Source organism: Pinus tabuliformis, chromosome X (genome assembly GCF_031772625.1).
Source record: "Pinus tabuliformis cultivar Carrire ecotype Pingquan chromosome X, CPIR1, whole genome shotgun sequence".
NCBI lineage: Eukaryota > Viridiplantae > Streptophyta > Pinopsida > Pinales > Pinaceae > Pinus > Pinus tabuliformis.
This window is the reverse complement of record NC_142308.1, coordinates 624,192,019-624,211,609: the sequence shown is the minus strand read 5'-3', so window position 1 is coordinate 624,211,609 and position 19,591 is coordinate 624,192,019.

The following is a 19,591-nucleotide window of genomic DNA, read 5'->3' as shown; positions in this document are numbered from 1 at the left end:
GGCGATTCTGAGAATCGCCAGGTGGTGGGGCGATTCTCAGAATCGCCCCGCCTCCAGTTTTTCTTATTATTTTATGTTTATTAATGTGCTCCATGTTAATCTACGAGCTAGGTTTAATAATTTTCTTTTCCATGCCATCATATTTCAGGGATAATATTACGAGCTTCAATGTAGGGCTCTATAGCAAAATTTCCCACTGTACAATTCCCAAATACAAGTGAATAACGACCCAATGTGTAAATATGTAAATCATAATCAAATATTGAAAAAGACAAATGGTTCATTTATAGTTTTTCCTCAAAATTCTACTTTGTGCATTGACGTTTGGTAGAGAATTCTCTGTGGAACCAATCACCCTCGCAATCTCTCTGGAGAATATCTTGTCAAGTCTGGATATGTATTTCATCATCACCCTTCTCTAAAGAGAACATTCAGGGTGCCAACCACTTAAACAATGCAAATGCTAAAATGAAAAAAAAAAATCTAACACTAAGATGCTAAGATGGAAAATACCAGAAATTGGAACCCGCATGCACTTCAACAACACTGACTTTTAATTGTTATGGTTTATTATTTTAAATACGTTCTAATTTCTATATAAAATACTTCAATTGCATTCCAGTTTATACAAGGAAAAAGTAATTTGTTTGTCTTTCACCATCGATAAAGTATTATTATCTTAAAACATTAAATGTTTTAAAATTTCTTACACAGCTCAATCTGAAACTTCGGACACCATGATTATATTCGACAAATATGGAATAAAAATAAAAAATATGATTATAGCCAAACCACGAGGATCTCGGCAAAAGGAGAATCAAACCCAGAGTCATGCACAGAGATTCATGATTTCTTTAGAAAAATAGATGTTAAAAGGAAAGAAAATATGGTATCCTGAATTCAAATTGTAAGCATGCGAAGAATTACCTGAAATTAGAGCGAACACTATTGTTTCAGACCTGTTGTGCTTGAACAGCCTGTGGCACGCTTGAATAACTCCAACCTCACGTTAAATTTACTTGCAGATTACAAAGTCAAAAAAATAACAATTTCCAAGAGATGTGGAGATCATAAATGAAATTGGATGCCCGGTAAGCACTGTTTGGTGCGATTCCGAGAATCGCCCCGCCACCCGGTGATTCTCAGAATCGCCCCAAACAGTGCTACGAATCGCCCCAGACAGCGCAGAATGTGACTTCACACATGACTTTAAAATGTTTTCTTCCCCATCAATGGAAATTTATTTCAACCATTCGAAAGCGTCACAACAAACTCTTTGAACATCAAAGTCTCACCCTGGAGCATTCTTAATTAGTTGCATAAGAAGAGTGAAATAAGTTGGTATTATGCTTCATTCGCCAAGAATTCAACGACACCATTTAAAAATAGTGATTTTGAGTCTCTTGCGGAGAGGAAATTGTCAAAATACAAATCGAATTCATCATAATTGAGTGGCGGGGCGATTCTGAGAATCGCCCCACCACCCGGCGATTCTCAGAATCGCCCCAAACAGTGCTACGAATCTCCCCAAACAGCGCAGAATGTGACTTCACACATGACTTTAAAATGTTTTCTTCCCCATCAATGGAAATTTATTTCAACCATTCGAAAGCGTCACAACAAACTCTTTGAACATCAAAGTCTCACCCTGGAGCATTCTTAATTAGTTGCATAAGAATAGTGAAATAAGTTGGTATTATGCTTCATTCACCAAGAATTCAATGACACCATTTAAAAATAGTGATTTTGAGTCTCTTGCGGAGAGGAAATTGTCAAAACACAAATCGAATTCATCATAATTGAGTCATTTGTACGGCGTTTTTGCAAAAATCGAGATTGAAAGAACCTGCGAAATCTCTGAAACCATTCATAATTTCCATAAAATTGCCATATGGAATTCAATTTGGGTCCTTCTGAAAAACCCCATATCGCGGATTTTTAAAAAATTTCTCTGTTTTACTGCAATAACCAACTGAAATATGATTCCTGGGGCCACCTGCGAAAATTAGTTTTCAGAGTTTGTTGTGACGCTTTCGAATGATTGAAATAAATTTCCATTGATGGGGAAGAAAACATTTTAAAGTCATTTGTGAAGTCACATTCTGCGTTGTTTGGGGCGATGCGTAGCAGATGGGGCGATTCTGAGAATCGCCGGGTGGTGGGGCGATTCTCAGAATCGCCCCGCCACCGCCCCGCCACCATTTGTCGCGGATTTTTAAAAAATTTCTCCGTTTTACTGCAATAACCAACTGAAATATGATTCCTGGGGCCACCTGCGAAAATTAGTTTTCAGAGTTTGTTGTGACGCTTTCGAATGGTTGAAATAAATTTCCATTGATGGGGAAGAAAACATTTTAAAGTCATTTGTGAAGTCACATTTTGCGCTGTTTGGGGCAATGCGTAGCAGATGGGGCGATTCGGAGAATCGCCGGGTGGTGGGGCGATTCTCAGAATCACCCTGCCACCGCCCCGCCACCACAATGGTTTAAGCTGCAACCCAAAGAATTTATTTTGATGATTATCTTCCTATTGCAACTTAATTAATTAAATAAAAATGTAAGAATTTATGCGAAAGATGGTATCTCAATCACTTGAAGAGGAAGAAAAATTGTATTCTAAATTGGCAGCCTGCGGATTGCAGCTTTTCTCGACAAAGAAGGAGAAGGTGCACGTATTCTGTGCTCCTCATTGGGTGCTCACATCGCAGATAGAGAACAAACGCGGACCATGTACTGGAGGCGGTATCGCCGATATTGCTGTTGGTGGAGACCGTTTGTTTGTTTTGTATGATGAAGAAGATGTGTTTGATGTTTGGGAAACTCCAGTTTCTATGAACACCAGTGTTTATCAGGAGGATGAGTAGCCGCCTTTAGGTTTTCATAGATTATATTTGTACTATATTCATACTGTACAGCTGATCAGATACAGTATGTATAAGGTTTTAGAACAAAATCTTTTATAAATATAAGCCGATTTTGATTCTTCTCTGCGTTTAAGCTGCAACCCAAAGAATTTATTTTGATGATTATCTTCCTATTGCAACTTAATTAATTAAATAAAAATGTAAGAATTTATGCGAAAGTACTTGAGCCGGTTTCGGACCGACTCCATCATCGAGATTGCGTGTTGTATTCTGTTACGTAACCGAATGGTATGGCAATAAGAACAATCTTAACCTTGGTTTGGAAGAATTGCATAAACGGTGGATTGCTTCATATCCTTTGATTGAGTCTCTCAGTAAAGTAGGGTCCAACTAGTTACGACCACCGGGCTAGTTCCTAAGATTTTAAATCATATAGAATAAACCCGGGATTTAAGATGAGTGGAATTAAATGTTTATTGTATTAATTATGATTAGAAATCGTATGATGCAACACATGACGGCTTGCATCAAATGAATTTCACAAAGATAATGTTTCAATGGTTTTTAGGATAGAGAAGTAAAAACTATATTTGAGATCTCTCTTTTACAAATTTGCGTGCCCTGATTTTGAATTTTCTTCCTTGTATGAGTTACTGGCTTGTCTCTTTGTTTGAGCAGAATAATGGATCTAATTAATTTCTTGCAGCACAAAAGAGATATAAATACGAAACATAGTTGTGACCTCCTCTCTTCTTTTTCACATGTATCGTCATTGCCAGGTTAACTAATGGGGACGCCAAAAATATCACAAAGCCTGCAAATGTTTCACACTAACGTGGATTTTCTCGGATTGTAGTTAGAGGCGTTTTCAACGGAACAGCCATTTTCTATTTCAGTTATATTGGCTAACATTTCGTCCCAACTTTGGCCGAGAAAATAAAAATTCCTCCCAAGATGCAGCACAAAAGAGGTATAAATACGAAACATAGTTGTGACCTCCTCTCTTCTTTTTCACATGCATCGTCATTGCCAGGTTAGCTAATGGGGACGCCAAAAATATCACAAAGCCTGCAAATGTTTCACACTAACGTGGATTTTCTCGGATTGTAGTTAGAGGCATTTTCAACGGAACAACCATTGTCTATTTCAGTTATATTGGCTAACATTTCGTCCCAACTTTGGCCGAGAAAATAAAAATTCCTCCCAAGATGGAAATTCTTGATTAATGTCCCGAAAAATTCATACATATGCGTCTACCAATATAAATATGTTAGAAAAGAAAAAACTATTGTAATTAAATAAATAAATTTAACAATATCATATATAAACATTAAATAAACATGGATAGAACAGGCCAACTAAGTACAAAAATCGAGACATGGATAAAACAGACTAACTACGTACAAAAATCGAGATAATGAATCTCGATAATACAATATATGTCATCAAGTGACTAACTACGAACAAAAATCGAGACAATGAATCTTGATAATACAATATATATCATCAAGTTCGTCGCCAATAGATAGTACATTCATTTGTGAATAATCATGTTCCTCTTAAAATAGATATACTATTTAGTTTCTTAAGATAGATATACTATTTACTTTCTATTTGTACCTATATAGTTTCTTTCTTGCATAGAGATACATATAATTATATGAAAACACAAAAAGAGAGATAGATATTTACGTTGTTACAATAGATAAAAAAAAAAAATAAGACAAGTTACATTAGCCCTATGATGTGAATTTTTTATGAAAATAAGGCACAACACATTCATATTATCATTGCAAGAAATTGAAGAGGTTGAAAAACAAATCTAAAATAGCATCTATGCTCAACAATATGTCGGTTGAGCCCTATAATGTGAACTGCTTGTTTGTTGTCAATGCCCTATAAAAGAAATGGATTAAAGATGTTTTAGAACTTCATTTCCAAAAAGCAAAAATTTTATTGTAATTTTTTACTTCATTAAATAGACCATATTTTGTCAACATTGTTAGCAAAATGTACGCCATGAAATCAAATGAAAAATGCGCCAATCGATGTACAGTTGTACAATATGAAAAACTGATCTCAATAAGCCATTTATGTGAAAAATGATTTTATTCGTTTTGATTAGGTGTATTGAATCAAATTGGTTTTCAATATGTTTGTTTTGAGTATGTGAGGTTTCTATTGTCTTATTAATTCAAGTGGAAGAGATATTTCTTACATATTATGAAGTGACATTGGACATAATTAAGCTTTGGGCCATACCCTTTTAGAAACAACAACCCAAACTAAATGATTAGTTATAAAGAATTAGAAATTTCACAAATATAGTAAACCAATATTAAGTGTGATTTATGGCCTTAAATGAGTTTTGGAGGGTAAACTTTGAAATGCCACAGAATTGAAATTAGAGGTCAATAGAGTGTGTGAGGTCCAATTATTGGATAGCGTTCTTGAGAAAATGCTCCTATAACATTAGAGTTAAACATGAGGCATCTCAGATCAAGTGCCTAATGATTAAGAACATGTGTTTCCTCCTAAGAGGTCATAGGTTCAAAAACCAGAAGGGGTTAGAGTAGGTATGCCTTCATAGACAATAATCAAATCGTTGCATGGAGGTGGGTCTCTTATCCCACAAACAAGGGGGTTTCATACACCAATTTGGTGTATGGCTTGGCTATGACCTTAAAATTGGATAATAATAATAATTAGGATATAGATTGTTAGAAATTCATAATCTATAAGGGTGAAAGCATCGAGTTGGGTTACACTTTTGGGCAAGAGATGGCACATTTGGGTGGAAAAAATGATTGCTCAATTGAGCCCTTTTTAAGCGCTTGATCGAGCTGTTTGAGCACTTAAACAATGTAACCCAATGATATTTAAGAGCTCAATTTAGCCATGTCTTTGCGACAGTCAAATGAAGGAGATTGGGTTCTGGATTTATTTTTTGGCTCAGGTAAGTTTTGTTATATGGAATTGAATTTCAATATGTTCTTTTTTTAATTAATATGTCATTGTACTAATTTACTTCATTATTTCTTTTGTTCTTGATAATTAGGTACAATACTAGCATGTTGCCTTCAAAAAGGAAGAAATTGCATTGCAATTGAGAAAGATCCATTACAATGCAATTTCATTCAGCAAAGAATTAATGCTCTTCAATTTCTTCCAGATGCAATGCAAGAAATTGGGCTGAAGAAATGGGACTTTAGTGAATCACGTGTGGAAAAAAGGAAAAGGAACCCCAACCACCATTACATGGAATGTTTGGAAAGACATACATTGGGAGATTCACAGACATCAAAGACCCATTAGAAGAGGAAAATGAGCAAAAGGAAACAGAAAATATTGTGGAAGAAGACAATGATGAAACTCTAGAGGACGAAGAGTTTGGATTACGTGACATTGTTGATTAAATTTAAGTTATGCTTGTAAATCAAGCTTTGCAATGTTTTGACTTTGACATTTTATGAAAAGAATAAACACTCAATTAGGGTTGTTATACGTTCAATATTTGTAATATGTGATTTTCGCATTGATTTTTAAGTTAATCATTATTTTTTGAAAAAAAAAAAAAGTGATTATTATTATTTTTTTGACATGAAATTCATAAAAAAAACTATTATTTAACCATTTTTAGTTAAAATTATCGTATAAAAATTGTGATTTTGACATGTCAATTCTAGCAAAAAATTATCAAAACGTGTAGTTTTTTAGTTATATTTATGTTAAAAATGGTTATTTTTATGTCCATTGTTAAAAAATATTGTTTTTTAGAAACAATTATTTCATGTGGATTGAAAAATCAATTAAGGATGTATAAATATGTAGAATATCGAAAATTCTAAATATCGACCTCCTAATTTAAAAATGCAAAACAATAAAACCTCACTAACAAAAAAGTTAAAATTAAAATAAAAAACAAGAAAATGTGAAGAAAACGACCACTTCAAAAATGATCAAATTTACAAAATAATTATTTACATTTTATACATTAGAAAATTTAAAGCCAAAAAACAGGTCTTTTAAAAAAGGGGGTGATGCAAAATACTCACTTTTTAAAATCAGCATGAAAATCACTACCATTCTAAAACGTAATGTACATAAAACTATCCTTCCCATGACATTCCTTCCAAAAACTATGCTCTGAAAAAAACATGTTCGTTCTACATCACCCCTTTTCAAAATCAGGTCACTTTTTTGCTATCTCTACGAAATGGGTAACAGTGTCAATTCCCGTTTCAAAGTTTACATTGTTTTTAATTTTCATGGAAAAAAATTCATTAGTTTGAGCCCTGGTAAATGCTTTTTTGAATGCTATCAAGTGCTTTTACAAAGCTCCACTCAAACCCAATGGGGGTCCAGATTTGAGAAAAACAAGTTCATTGTCGTCTATATTCCCTATTTCTTCACTTCAACATCAATCTCAATATGCAATCCATGCATGTATATAGTGAATCATTCAAGCAAAAGGACAGATAAGGAGGTGAATTATCTACAATTTTAGACATATAGTAGCATTTCTAGTTCTTAGTCAAAACCACATTCAAGGTCGATCATGGAGATTGAGAACTTATGTAATATGTAAAATGAGTGTTATTGAATCCATAACTAAAAGGATAATATATATCAGCCTTATAAAATCTATACATTTTGCCTAGATAGTTACTTAGTCACTTGAATAATTTGTTTGCATATGACAGTTTTTCACATTCACCTTTTCCATGTATTGCTCGGGGTACCAAGTAATTCAAAGATGACCCCTGCACTGATTTAAATTTCATTTCACTTAGAGGCCCTCTCTAGTATAGTATAGTAGAGATCTGTAACATAATGTAATGTAAACATTTTCTCTCAATCAAAATAAAGTAAAATAACCAAATAACCAAATAAAACCAACTATAAAAATAAAAATAAAAATGACCCATGGTATAGAGAAACCCATGGAATTGAGAAACTCGTAGAATAACCCAGGCAATAATTAGTGTGGGATTAATCAACTTAGGGTGTAAGAGAAGAGAGGACATACCTTCTGCTGAAAATTTGAGCCACTTTGATCTTCTTCTTCTATTTGATGGACATTCGTCTACTTGTTTCTTGATTCCCTAAGCTACTTCTGATGCATATTTTCTGGATCGTTTGTTCTCCATATGTTTGGATTACCACTTCTCTGGGTGTTCCCTTCAACCCAACATGATGAATCTGAAGACCACTTCTCATCTTATCCAATATATATTGCAACTTCTTCCACCTAGTAATAATAATCACCATCCCAAACCATTTCTTAATCAAAATATTATAAATATTTTTCTCCTTTTTTCAACGTTGGGAGTTTGGTAAAGGGTCCAAGGTATAAGTATTATTGTTGTAATAGCGACCTATACCTAACATTTTCAAAATTGATTTCACAATATTGAAAACGTTAATATATTGGAACATCAAGACTAATTTTACAACCGTGCTTATGGGAGGCCGAACCGATTAAAATAATAAAAAATGGAATAATAGAGGAGAGAGGAGTCTGACTGGGCTAATTTACAAAAGCCAACCTCTATTTTCACGCTTTTCAAATGGGTGGGTTTTATAGAATTGATGTTTATATTAGTAAATTTGTGATTCTATTACATATAAACATAAAAGTATATTAAAAATAAAAGTATATATAAACATGATCATTTACAATTTCACCTTTTTTATTGATAAAAAGTTATATGCTGGTTATATGATGTGTATCATCTATGGCTCTTGTCAGGAATGGTTTAGCTATTGATTGGTTGATGAATGTATGGACTAATAATTGTTGTTGCAGCTATGTGAAGAGAGCATAAGGCCTTCTTGGTGATTCTCATATTAATCTCAGACTATTATGATGAGATATGCATTCATGAATAGTAGCTTACATGTTTTCCATGTGTTTGACGAAATGTTTGTTATGTTCTATACATTCTAGGTCAAGTTTTTCCTCTAAGTTTGAATGTGTAGCCTTGTTTTTATGTCACTTATGATTTTGAGAAGTCTAAGGCAATTTTGGGCAGTGGTCTAGAGACTGGCCTAGAATTTGGCTCAGATCTTGGGATCGCACTCTCTAAACAGGATAATTTGAGTTATAATCACACTCAGGCAGTGTTGTGCATGAAGTTGGAGGCCTTCAACCACATGGAGGCCTTGTCATGCATGTGGTTGGGGGTTAAGTTGTGTGAAAAGGAGCCCCAACTCAGGATTTCATCACCTGGGGTGGTTCTTTGGCACCTAAGTGTCCTATAGCCCTGAGGGATGAGGTGAGTTGTAAGTTGTTAGTCAGTTGTCGACCCACTTCCTTAACTGTAGCTTGGAGGTTGGGTTATGTCATAGTAACTCTTCCTCTCATGTTTACGCTAAAGGGCTAGTGAAATTGGGTAAATGCGGGAGGGGTGGTCACAAATTGGTATCAGAGTAGGTTTTTGTTCTCTTTGGGTGATATCTGATACCATGGATTGGTATCAGAGATTCCAGGTTCAAACACTTGGATTGGATGGGTAAAATTTGTTTTTCATGTATGCATGTTCGTTATGCATGCATTGTGATAGTCATTGTTGCAGTTGTGTCACCATGTAGAGGTTGACGATGTTGATGTTGAGATGATTGATATGTTGATTTTATTATATATACATGTGTCATGCTAATTTGAATTTATTGTGCATACAAGATAGCCTCCCTGAACTTCACTAAGGTATGTTTGATCATGTTTATCTTTGGTTTATCTAACATGGTATGTTTGTAGGAAGAAGAAGATCAAGATGACTAGCAAAATTGTGGACTACGGTTCACGTGATTATCCCTATAAATCAGATGAACAACATGGCTATGAGTATTCCCCTAACATAGAATACACATTGAGAATTTTGAAAGTAGAGATCAGAAGTTGTAAGGTGGATAATGACAGGATCATTCATTCACAGGAAAGACTTTCCAGAGCACATGACAAGCAAGCGGAAGTTAATGTAGTCATCCTTCAGAGTCTATCAGATTTTCAAAGACAGGGATTGCATAGGCTCAATCATGTGCAGGAGGAAGGACCAATGGGGCATATGGAAGCATGTCTCAATCAGGATACAGGTTTGATAGGGATGACACAATTAGATATCATAGGTTCTCGGATACACCTGACCGGAGGGGTAATGACCGTGGGTTCTATTATAGTTTTGGTTCATAGAGACATCATTGTCATCACTGTCACCATCAAAACAGGACTTTCTAAAGGAGTTCAAGAAAGAAAAACCTGCTACATTTGATGGAGAAATGGAGAAGTCGCAAGATGCATAAGCTTGGTTGCTTGGGATGAATAAGTTTTTCAGATTGCATGATTATTCAAAAAATATGAAAGCTAGGATAACTACTTTCAATCCTAAAGGAAAAGCATATATTTAGTGGGAAGATGTAAAGAATGTAAGAGGAATTCGATAAGAGGATTTGACTTGGAGTGAGTTTGAGAGACTTTTCAAGAAGATGTATCTATCTAAAAGACACTATGATGACAGGGAAGAGGAGTTATATGAGTCAAAGATGGGATCTATGATCAATGAGGAGTATACTAGAAGGTTCTTGGATTTGTTGAGATATGTGCCTTATCTTAAGGAAGAGAAAGCAAAGATTCAGATATTCATCAGCGGATTTTCGGTCTCATTCAAAGACATAATTGAGTTTGCTAAGCCTAGATCGTTGGAGGAAGCCATCAGAAAGTTGAAGTGTTTTATGAGCAATCGAAGCACAAGACTAGGTCTAAGCAGGTTTATAAAGGTAATGAAAAGAATAAAGGAAAGTGGGCTAAGAAGAGAGGAAAACCTTAGGATATAGATGACAAAGAGAATGTAGTATCATACAAGAAGTTCAATGTAGTTGAAAAAGGATAGGGATTTCGGTTTGAGGAGCAGAACAAGGGTGATTATAGGAATCCTTTACAGTGTTGGACTTGTGGCAAGGATCATCGCAAGAGATATTTTCCACAACATCAGGGTGGTAGACCTCAGATTTACAGTGCTTAGGAGGCACAAAAAATTGGGGATGTTGGACAAAGTATTCCTTGGATTTATACAGCATTGGATAATGGGCAGGTTGATAATCAGGTATCTATAATCGAGATGGAAGGTAAGCTTTCTGATCAAGTTGTTTCTATTTTGATTGGCCCTGTATATAACTATAGTTATGTCAGTCCTGACCTGGTGGATAAGTGTTGCTTGAATAAATAAGTGCATGCAAAGTCTTAGTTGGTGCAGTCGGCTACAAGTACTAAGAAAAGGTTCATAATTGGGTAAGACCTTGTGCATTTGAGTTGAATGGTATGTCTACATCAACGCATCTAAAAAAAATCATTGGGATCATACAATATGTTGTTGGGTATGGATTGGTTTTACATTCATAGGACTAAGGTAGATTTATATGATAAGGCTATTGAGTTCTTGGACAATAATGGATATAAGAGAATTTTACAGGGAATGAAGAAGCCTAAGTCAGTGAGAATGGTCACAACTATGCAAGCAAAGTGCAATAGCAAGAAAGGGTGTGTATTGTTTGCATTTAATATTTCTAGTGACAAGGGGAAGGATGTTGAGGAAACTGAAGTCTTGAAGAGGTATCCGGTTTTATAACAGTTTTATGATGTATTTCCAATAGAGATCTTAGAGTTACCACCTCACAAGGAAGTGGGCTTTTCTATTGAGTTAATGCCAGGAGCAACACCAGCATCTAAGGCACCTTACAAAATGAGCACTCCATAGTTTGTGGAATTGAATTTACAACTTAAGGAAATGCTTGAAACGGGATACATTAAGCCAAGTGTGCCACCTTGGGGTGCACCAGTGTTGTTTGTGAAGAATAAGGATGGTACTCTCAGGTTGTGCATTGATTATAGGAATTTGAACAAGGTGACGAACAAGAATAGATATTTGTTGCCGAGGATTGATGATTTGTTTGATCAATTAAGGGGCAAAGCAATGTTCTTGAATATTGATCTGTGATCAGGATATCATCATATATGCATCAAAGAAGAGGACATATACAAGACTACTTTCTAGAACACGTATGGCCATTATGAGTTTTTTGTGGTTCCTTTTGGTTTGAATAATGCTCCAACTACTTTCATGTATTTGATGAATAGTTTGTTGTGTCCTTATCTGGACAAGTTTGTGATAGTATTCATTAATGACATATTGATATATTCTAAGAATGAGGAAGAGAATGAAAAACATCTAGCTGCAATGTTGAGATTGCTAAGAGAGTGCTAGTTATATGTCAAACTTAGTAAGTGTAATTTCTTTCAGACAGAAGTTCATTACTTGGGGCATGTGGTTTCCAAGGAAGGTATAGTAGTGGACCCGGAAAATATCAAAGCTATCACGGAGTGGGAAACTCCTAGAAATGTGGATGAGGTCATATCATTCATGGGATTAGTAAGTTATTATAGGCAGTTCATCAGGAACTCCTCACAAGTTTCCTACCCTATTACATCATTGTAGAGAAAAGGAAAGAAATTTGAATGGACAGAGGAATGTGCAGTGAGTTTTGAGTAGTTGAAGCAGATGCTTACAAATGATCTAGTTCTAATTATCGTGGATCCAGATAAACAGTTTGTGGTATGTATAGATGCTTGCAAAAGGGGACTTGGTGGAGTTATGATGTAGGAAGGACAAGTAGTATGTCATGAGTCAAGGAAATTGAATGAGCATGAGCAGAATTATTTGCCTCATGATCTTGAGTTGGCAGCAATCATTCATGCACTGAAGATGTGGAGGCACTCTCTTATTGGCAAGAGATTCATTTTGATGAGTGATCATAATGGGTTGAGATACTTGTTTGACCAACCTAATCTAAATGCCAGGAAAGCTAGGTGGTTAACTATGCTAAGTGAGTTTAGTTTGAGATCAACTACATCAAGGGTAAGGAGAACATGGTTGTAGACACTCTTAGCAGAAGAGTACAGGTAAATCACGTTGTAACTATGAGTTCATATGGGACAGACTTACAGGAGCAAATCTTGCAAGTAGGACAACAGGATGATAGGTACCAACAACTTAAGCACAGGTTACAATAGCAGGGTACAGGTGATTAGGATGTGGACTGTAATCTTACGACAAATGGTTTGGTGAGATTTAGGGACAGGATCTATGTGTCGGAAAATAGTGAGCTCAAGAAGCTTATCTTGAGGGAATTTCATGTTAAGTCATATTCGGGTCACCTAGAAGAATTTGACATTTGTGAAGTAGTTCTATTATTGGCCGAATCTAAAGAAAGAGGTGGCTAAGTTCGTCGCTAGGTGTTTGGATTTTCAACAACTAAAAGCAGAGTGTAAGCATCCATGTGGTTATTGCAGCCAATTCTGATTCCATAATGGAAATGGGAGGTCATTTCCATGGATTTCATCACAGGTTTTTCGAAGACATCTAGAGAACATGATTCCATCATGGTTGTGCTTGACAGGTTTACCAAGGTAGCTTACTTCATTCTAGTAAAGTCTACTAATTCAGCTAGTGAGGTAACTCAGGTATTCATCAGGGAGGTGAGATTGCATGGTATTCCTAAGAATATTGTATCTGACAGAGAGGCCAAGTTCACTTCTAGGTTTTGGAAGGATTTGTTTGCAGGTTTGGGGATAGAGTTGGCTTTCAGTACAACAGATCATCCGTAGACATATGGACGGATAGAGAGGGTTAACAGGATTCTGGAGGACATGCTGAGGATGCACGTCATGCATCAGCAACATAAGTGGGAAGAGTATATTCCACTAGTAGAGTTTGTGTACAACAATGGGTATCAGGAGTCATTGAATATGAGTCTATTTGAGGTACTTTATGGGTGGAGTTGTAATACTCCCATTGGCTAAAGTGATCCAGTGAACAGGGTGTTGATTGGACTGAACATGTTGGTAGAGATGGAACAGGAAATGTGGGTTATCAATAAGAATTTAAAGGCATCACAGGATAGGTAGAAGAGTTATGCAAATCAACATAGGGTATTTAAAGAGTTCTAGGTTGGGTAACTTGTGTACTTGAGCATCAAGCCCAAGAAGACATCCTTGAGGATTGGATCATGTGCCAAGTTGGCACCTCGGTATTGCGGGCCTTTCAAGATCCTTGAGAGGATTGGACCAATGTCCTAACAACTTGCACTACCTTCGACAATGAAAGTCCATGATGTTTTCTATGTTTCACTGCTTAAAAGATACATGAAGGATGATGATAATGTAATTAATTGGTCTGTATTACAGGTGGAACCAGAAGGAGAATTCCATCCAAAACCTTAGTGCATATTGCAACGAAAGATTCTCATGCTCCGGAACCAAGCAATCGAGCAAGTTAAAGTGCAGAGGAAGCACTTTGGGCCCGATGAAGCTACATGAGAGACGACTTAACAGATGCGGGCTATGTATCCTTCTCTATTTACTAGTTGAGCATATGTATGTCGATATGTTTGTTTAATGTTGTGTTTTGGTTATTTCTATATATGTATATGCATATGTATGTTGTAAATACCGCATCGAGTTGTGTTATAAATCTCCGATAAGTGGTATGGTGTTGATGGTATCATGGTCATGGTCTCAGCAGTATGATATGATGTCAAAGTTGTAATGAGTTGTGTTATAAAGCTCCATGGGTAACATGTGTTTTGTCGTTTTATAAGTGTCATTGAACATCGAGGATGGTGTTCCCCCAAGGGAGAGGGGTTTGTAACATCCCCTGGTTGATTTCTTATGTAAATGAAAATAAGACCAAGGCCATGGGACATGTATTCCAAGCTAAGTGTTGGGAAAAACATAGTGATGGAGTATCACTGGTAATTGATTTATAGCTATGGAAATTGGCAAAGGCATTGGCAAAGGAAAAGTGGCAATAATTGGGATTTTATTTATGAAATAAAAGGAAAATAGGAGAAAAGGGATATGAAGGGTCACAACTTTACGTGTGAGGAAAAATGAAGGAAAATAAAGAAAATAGAGGCCTAAATGATAAAAAGGCTTCTGAGGATCAGTTCACAACTTTTGCCAGTTCAGTTTTGGAGCTTTCTTCTATTTTCTCATTCTCTCTTGCACACTTAGAGTATTCTTGGATCATTCTTGGAGCACTTGGGCATACATTGGATTTGGAGAAAGAAGGCAAAGGAAAGTAGGAAAGCGCAAGGTAACAGTTAGATCAACGACTACAACTAGATTACTTGTAAGCACCAGGTTACATGTGTGATTTCATTGTTGATTTATGGATGCATGGTATATGCATGTGATCATCTGGTTATGTTTTGTCATCGGCATGGAGGATTTCGTGAATTCACAATGGTTTTAACCTTTCCTTTCCATTTTCTAGATAATCATGGTGTTGTGGGTTTTTCCACTTGATTGTTTTCTAGTTGGTGCTCATAATTCCTTATGGTTGTAGGTTGGGAAAAACTATTTGGAGCCCTTGGTAGGTTGAGTTACTAGTCCCTAGAGTCGGTTTGGGAAAATGCTCTAGAAGTCCTAAAAGGTTGTGGGTTGAATTACTAGTTCCTAGAGCCTTGGACAACTTGGGTAGAGACCGATCTCGTTGGTGTTAGTGATGTGCGGCCATGAGGTGGAACCACTGGTTGAGGGTTCAGGTGGTTTGGCCTATGGAAGCCCTGGTTTGGTTTGTCTTGGTTTATTCCATGAGATCCCACATTCATGCTTGGAATATGGCACAGGGGTGATTGGCTGAAAAAGAGATTTACTTCATCCCATTCTATGGTCGAGTGGTACGTGGAAGTCCCTGACTTCGTTGGTATTTTCATATGTTAATAAGAGTTATTCTTCTATTGTTATTCGTGTATATTTGTAGCGATTATGTTAGTGATGTTATTTATAAGTTGCCATGGTTCCTATGTTGGTTATTTTCTAGTTAAATGTTGGTTATATGATGTGTATCATTTGTGGCTCTTGTCATGAATGGTTTAATTATTGATTGGTTGATGAATGTATGGACTAGTAACTATTGATGTAGCTATTGGAAGAGAGCATAGGTCCTTCTTGGTGATTCTCAAATGAATCTCAAACTGTGATGATCATATATGCATTCATGACCTCTAGATTACATGTTTTCCATTTGTTTGACGAAATGTTTGTTATGTTATAGGCAATCTAGGCCAAGTTTTGCCTCTAAGTTAGAATGTGTAGCTTTTTTGTTATGTCACTTTTGATTTTGAGAAGTTTCAGGCAGTTCTCGGTAGTGGTCTAGAGACTGGCCTGGAATTTAGCTCAAATCTTGGTGCGACACCCTCTAAATTGGACAATTTGGGTCACAACCGCACTTAGGCAGTGTTGTGCATGTGGTTGGAGGCCTTCAACCACATGGAGACCTTTTCATGCATGCGGTTGGGGGTTAAATTATGTGGAAAGGAGCCCCATCTTAGGATTTGGCCCCTGAGTGTCTCGTAGCCCTGAGGGATGAGGTGAGTTGTTAGTTGGTGGTCAATTGTCAGCCCCACTTCCTTAACTGGAGCTTAGAGGTCCAGTCATGCCATAATAACTCTTCCTCTCATGTTTACCTTGGCAGGATAGTGAAATTTGGTAAATTTTGGAGGGGTAGTCATAAAGGCATTATTAAGATGGAGGTGAGAGAGATCCAAGAAGGAAAATCCCATCTTAGGTTTACTGGATTCATCTTCTTCAACGTCGTAATATTGAGAAGGAAAGAAATGTATTGTGGGGGGTTCAATTCCTAGGAACTGATCATTAACAAGAAAAAGATGTGTATGAGAGCATGGAACAACTTAGCCCTTCCCCATCTAGTCGATTCAAGATTTGTTCAACAAGGATAATGAGTTTGCATAGGTCAGATGAAGGAGCAAGTGATTATGCTTGGCTCTCAAGCTCAATATGCCCCACAAGGTGAGCCAACCGAAATGAAAATCAATGAAATGGTTGAATTAAAAGCAAACATAGAGGAAACCATATGCTTCTATGTTTTTTTACATTGGTTTTGAGTAAAAGTTGTGATTTCGTGTCAGACGAAACTTTATGCTTTTGTGTTTTTTCTTTGGTTTGAGTAAAATTTGTAATTTTGTGCAAGTTCCTAAGAACAAAATTATTAGCATCGAGTTGGGTTCAATTTCTCAAAAATCCCATTTATGTGGGTGGATTAATTGATTTAAGAGTGAATTGCAATACAAAGCCTAGAGGTGAAGGTAGAGGTCTTCTTGCTGGATACTTTTTTTCAAGGTATTGTTTATTTTTGGTTTCCTTTATTGATTATTTTTATACATAAAACATTTGTGAAAAAAGAAGCTCATTATGGATATTGTTAGTGTTTCCCGTTCCAAAAGTTATAACATTTTTTTTTTGCAACAAAGGTGTCATCTTCTACTAATTGCGATAGAAGGATTTGAAGTGTCTTTCCCTCCCCATTGGTGTGTAAGCCAACCAAGGAAAATGGTATGTTTCTTTAATTGTGAGTCAACTTGTTTTCTTTGAGCTGGGATTCTAAATTTTTTAGGGGCTAGAACCCATAAAAAATGTGGTATAGCTTATCTATTTTTCTCTTTAATGGTTATGTGCATCTCCATACCCCTTTTGTTCAATGTTGATCTAATTAGCGGTTTGCCTAAGTTACACGACTTTCTTGTTTTTTACCATAAATTTAACTCATGTCCAACTCCAATCATGTTATTGTGATATTTTTCTCTCAAACTTTGTTATTATTAAATTATTGTTTTACACACTTGTAATGGTTTGAAGGTCATTTAGGTCTAGGCTCCATCTTTCCCAGGGTTTTAATTATTGAAATATGTAACTAGGTTGGGTCTTTATAATATGTAATATACTCTTGATTTTTGTATGTTAAAATAAAAAGAAAAATTATTATTATTATTATTTCTATAGCACGGGTTTCATGCTCAAGGTCAATTTATTTTAGGTCAAGCACACATTGTGTGCTTCTAGGCTTTTTAGTTGAGTCAAGAAGTCAATAGAGTCATTGTAATATGTGAAATACCCCATTGATCATCTTTTAACAACTCAAAAGAATTAATTTGAATCAAAAAGTGTTAAATTACCCCTCCAAGACTAAGTCTACCTGGCGATCGAGAAGTTAGCCTAATTAGGGCAAATTCGTCCTGCTGAAAGGGCTATATATAAGAGACCATTCGACCTAATATGAAGGAACACTCACTCACTCATCAAGGTAGCAAGAACAAGAAGGAAAAAGGCAACGAAGGTCTAGAAGGAAGAAGTAGGATGAAATTTAGGATTTTTACACACACTGTCTCTCTCTCACGTGCAAAGAAGACTAGGGTTTCTATAGCTACAAGGTAAAAATCTTCTAGAAGGATCGAAATTTTGAAGAAAGAGATTCAATTTTCTCATCGAAAAGCCTTTGAAGAGGAAGCATCCCAAGCAAAGGAAGGAGGAATCCTAAGGAGACTTAATTTACCTACACATGCAAAGTTGCATCATGTTGCAGGGAGCCGAAAATTCCAGGCTAGCAATGAGGGCTGAAATCTAAAGCTAGGGGTTGAAGTTTTGCACTTGGAAGAGATTTGACTCAGTAAGAAGAAGCACATCATCCAAAAGGTTTGACTCGGTCTTAGAAGTGTCTTGGTCTTGGTCTAGAGGTATTGGAATACGTCATTTGAAGAATCTATAAGAAGAGAAGACATTTTGATGGGTTCTTCCTCTCTGTGAGAGGTTTTGGCCCTGGCTAGCAACCTACATATTGTGTCCTTATGTACTATTGATCTTCGTGTTTTTGGTGGTTGTTTGATGATAAGAACAACATAATAATAAGAGAAGAAGAAGCTAATAAGAAATAAAAGTAAAAGAATATCACAAGCAGTTATCAAGTTTAAGAGAAATCACTTCAATTGTAGCCCCATTGATTTCTCAACATGGTATTAGAGCTAAGGTTCACAAAGGGCATAATGAAGATCACTACATTCTTGAAGAAGTTCTCATTGAAGCAGTTCTCCATGACGACAACACATCTCAAGCAAGGCATCAAACCATTTGGGGATCTCTTATTATCTTTCAAGAACTATATGACCAAGACCTCCACTACAAACAATAAAGGATTATTCTCACCACTTACATGTACTTTTGAAGATGACAACATATGGGTAATTGACAGTGGAGCTTCTAGACATATGACAAGTGAACATGGACAACTAAAGACTCTATCAAAAGGGATATCTTCTCATTCATTCGAGCTTGGAGACAAGAATAACTATGCAATCAAAGGAATTGGATCAACCACGTTGCAGCTGGAAGATGGAGGGAACATACATCTCGACAAAATCTTATATGTTCCAGGTTTCAAGAATAATTTACTTTCTATTTCTTGTTTTGAATATAAATGGGGTAGAATTGCTTTTGTAGATGGAAAAGTTATGGTATGGGATAAGGGCTCTAACATTAATAATGCAAAAATCATTGGGATTCGTGAGGGAAGGCTTTATAGATTACTTACACCTCTCTCTCAAGCCTTGGTTCACCTTGAAATCAATCCATGGGAAATTTTGCTAATATTTGGACACCTTTATTGCAAAATCATACCATCCTTAAACTCTATGGTAAATGACATCCCTAAACTGAAGGAAGAGCATGAAATGAATTTGTAAGGGATGTGCACTAGGTAAAAATGTAAAGAAACCCTTTGGAAGCAACACTTTAAGATCTAAGTAAATCTTTGATCTCATTCACTCTAATGTTTGTGGTCATATGGCTACAAAATCTCTTGGAGGTCATTTTTACTATGT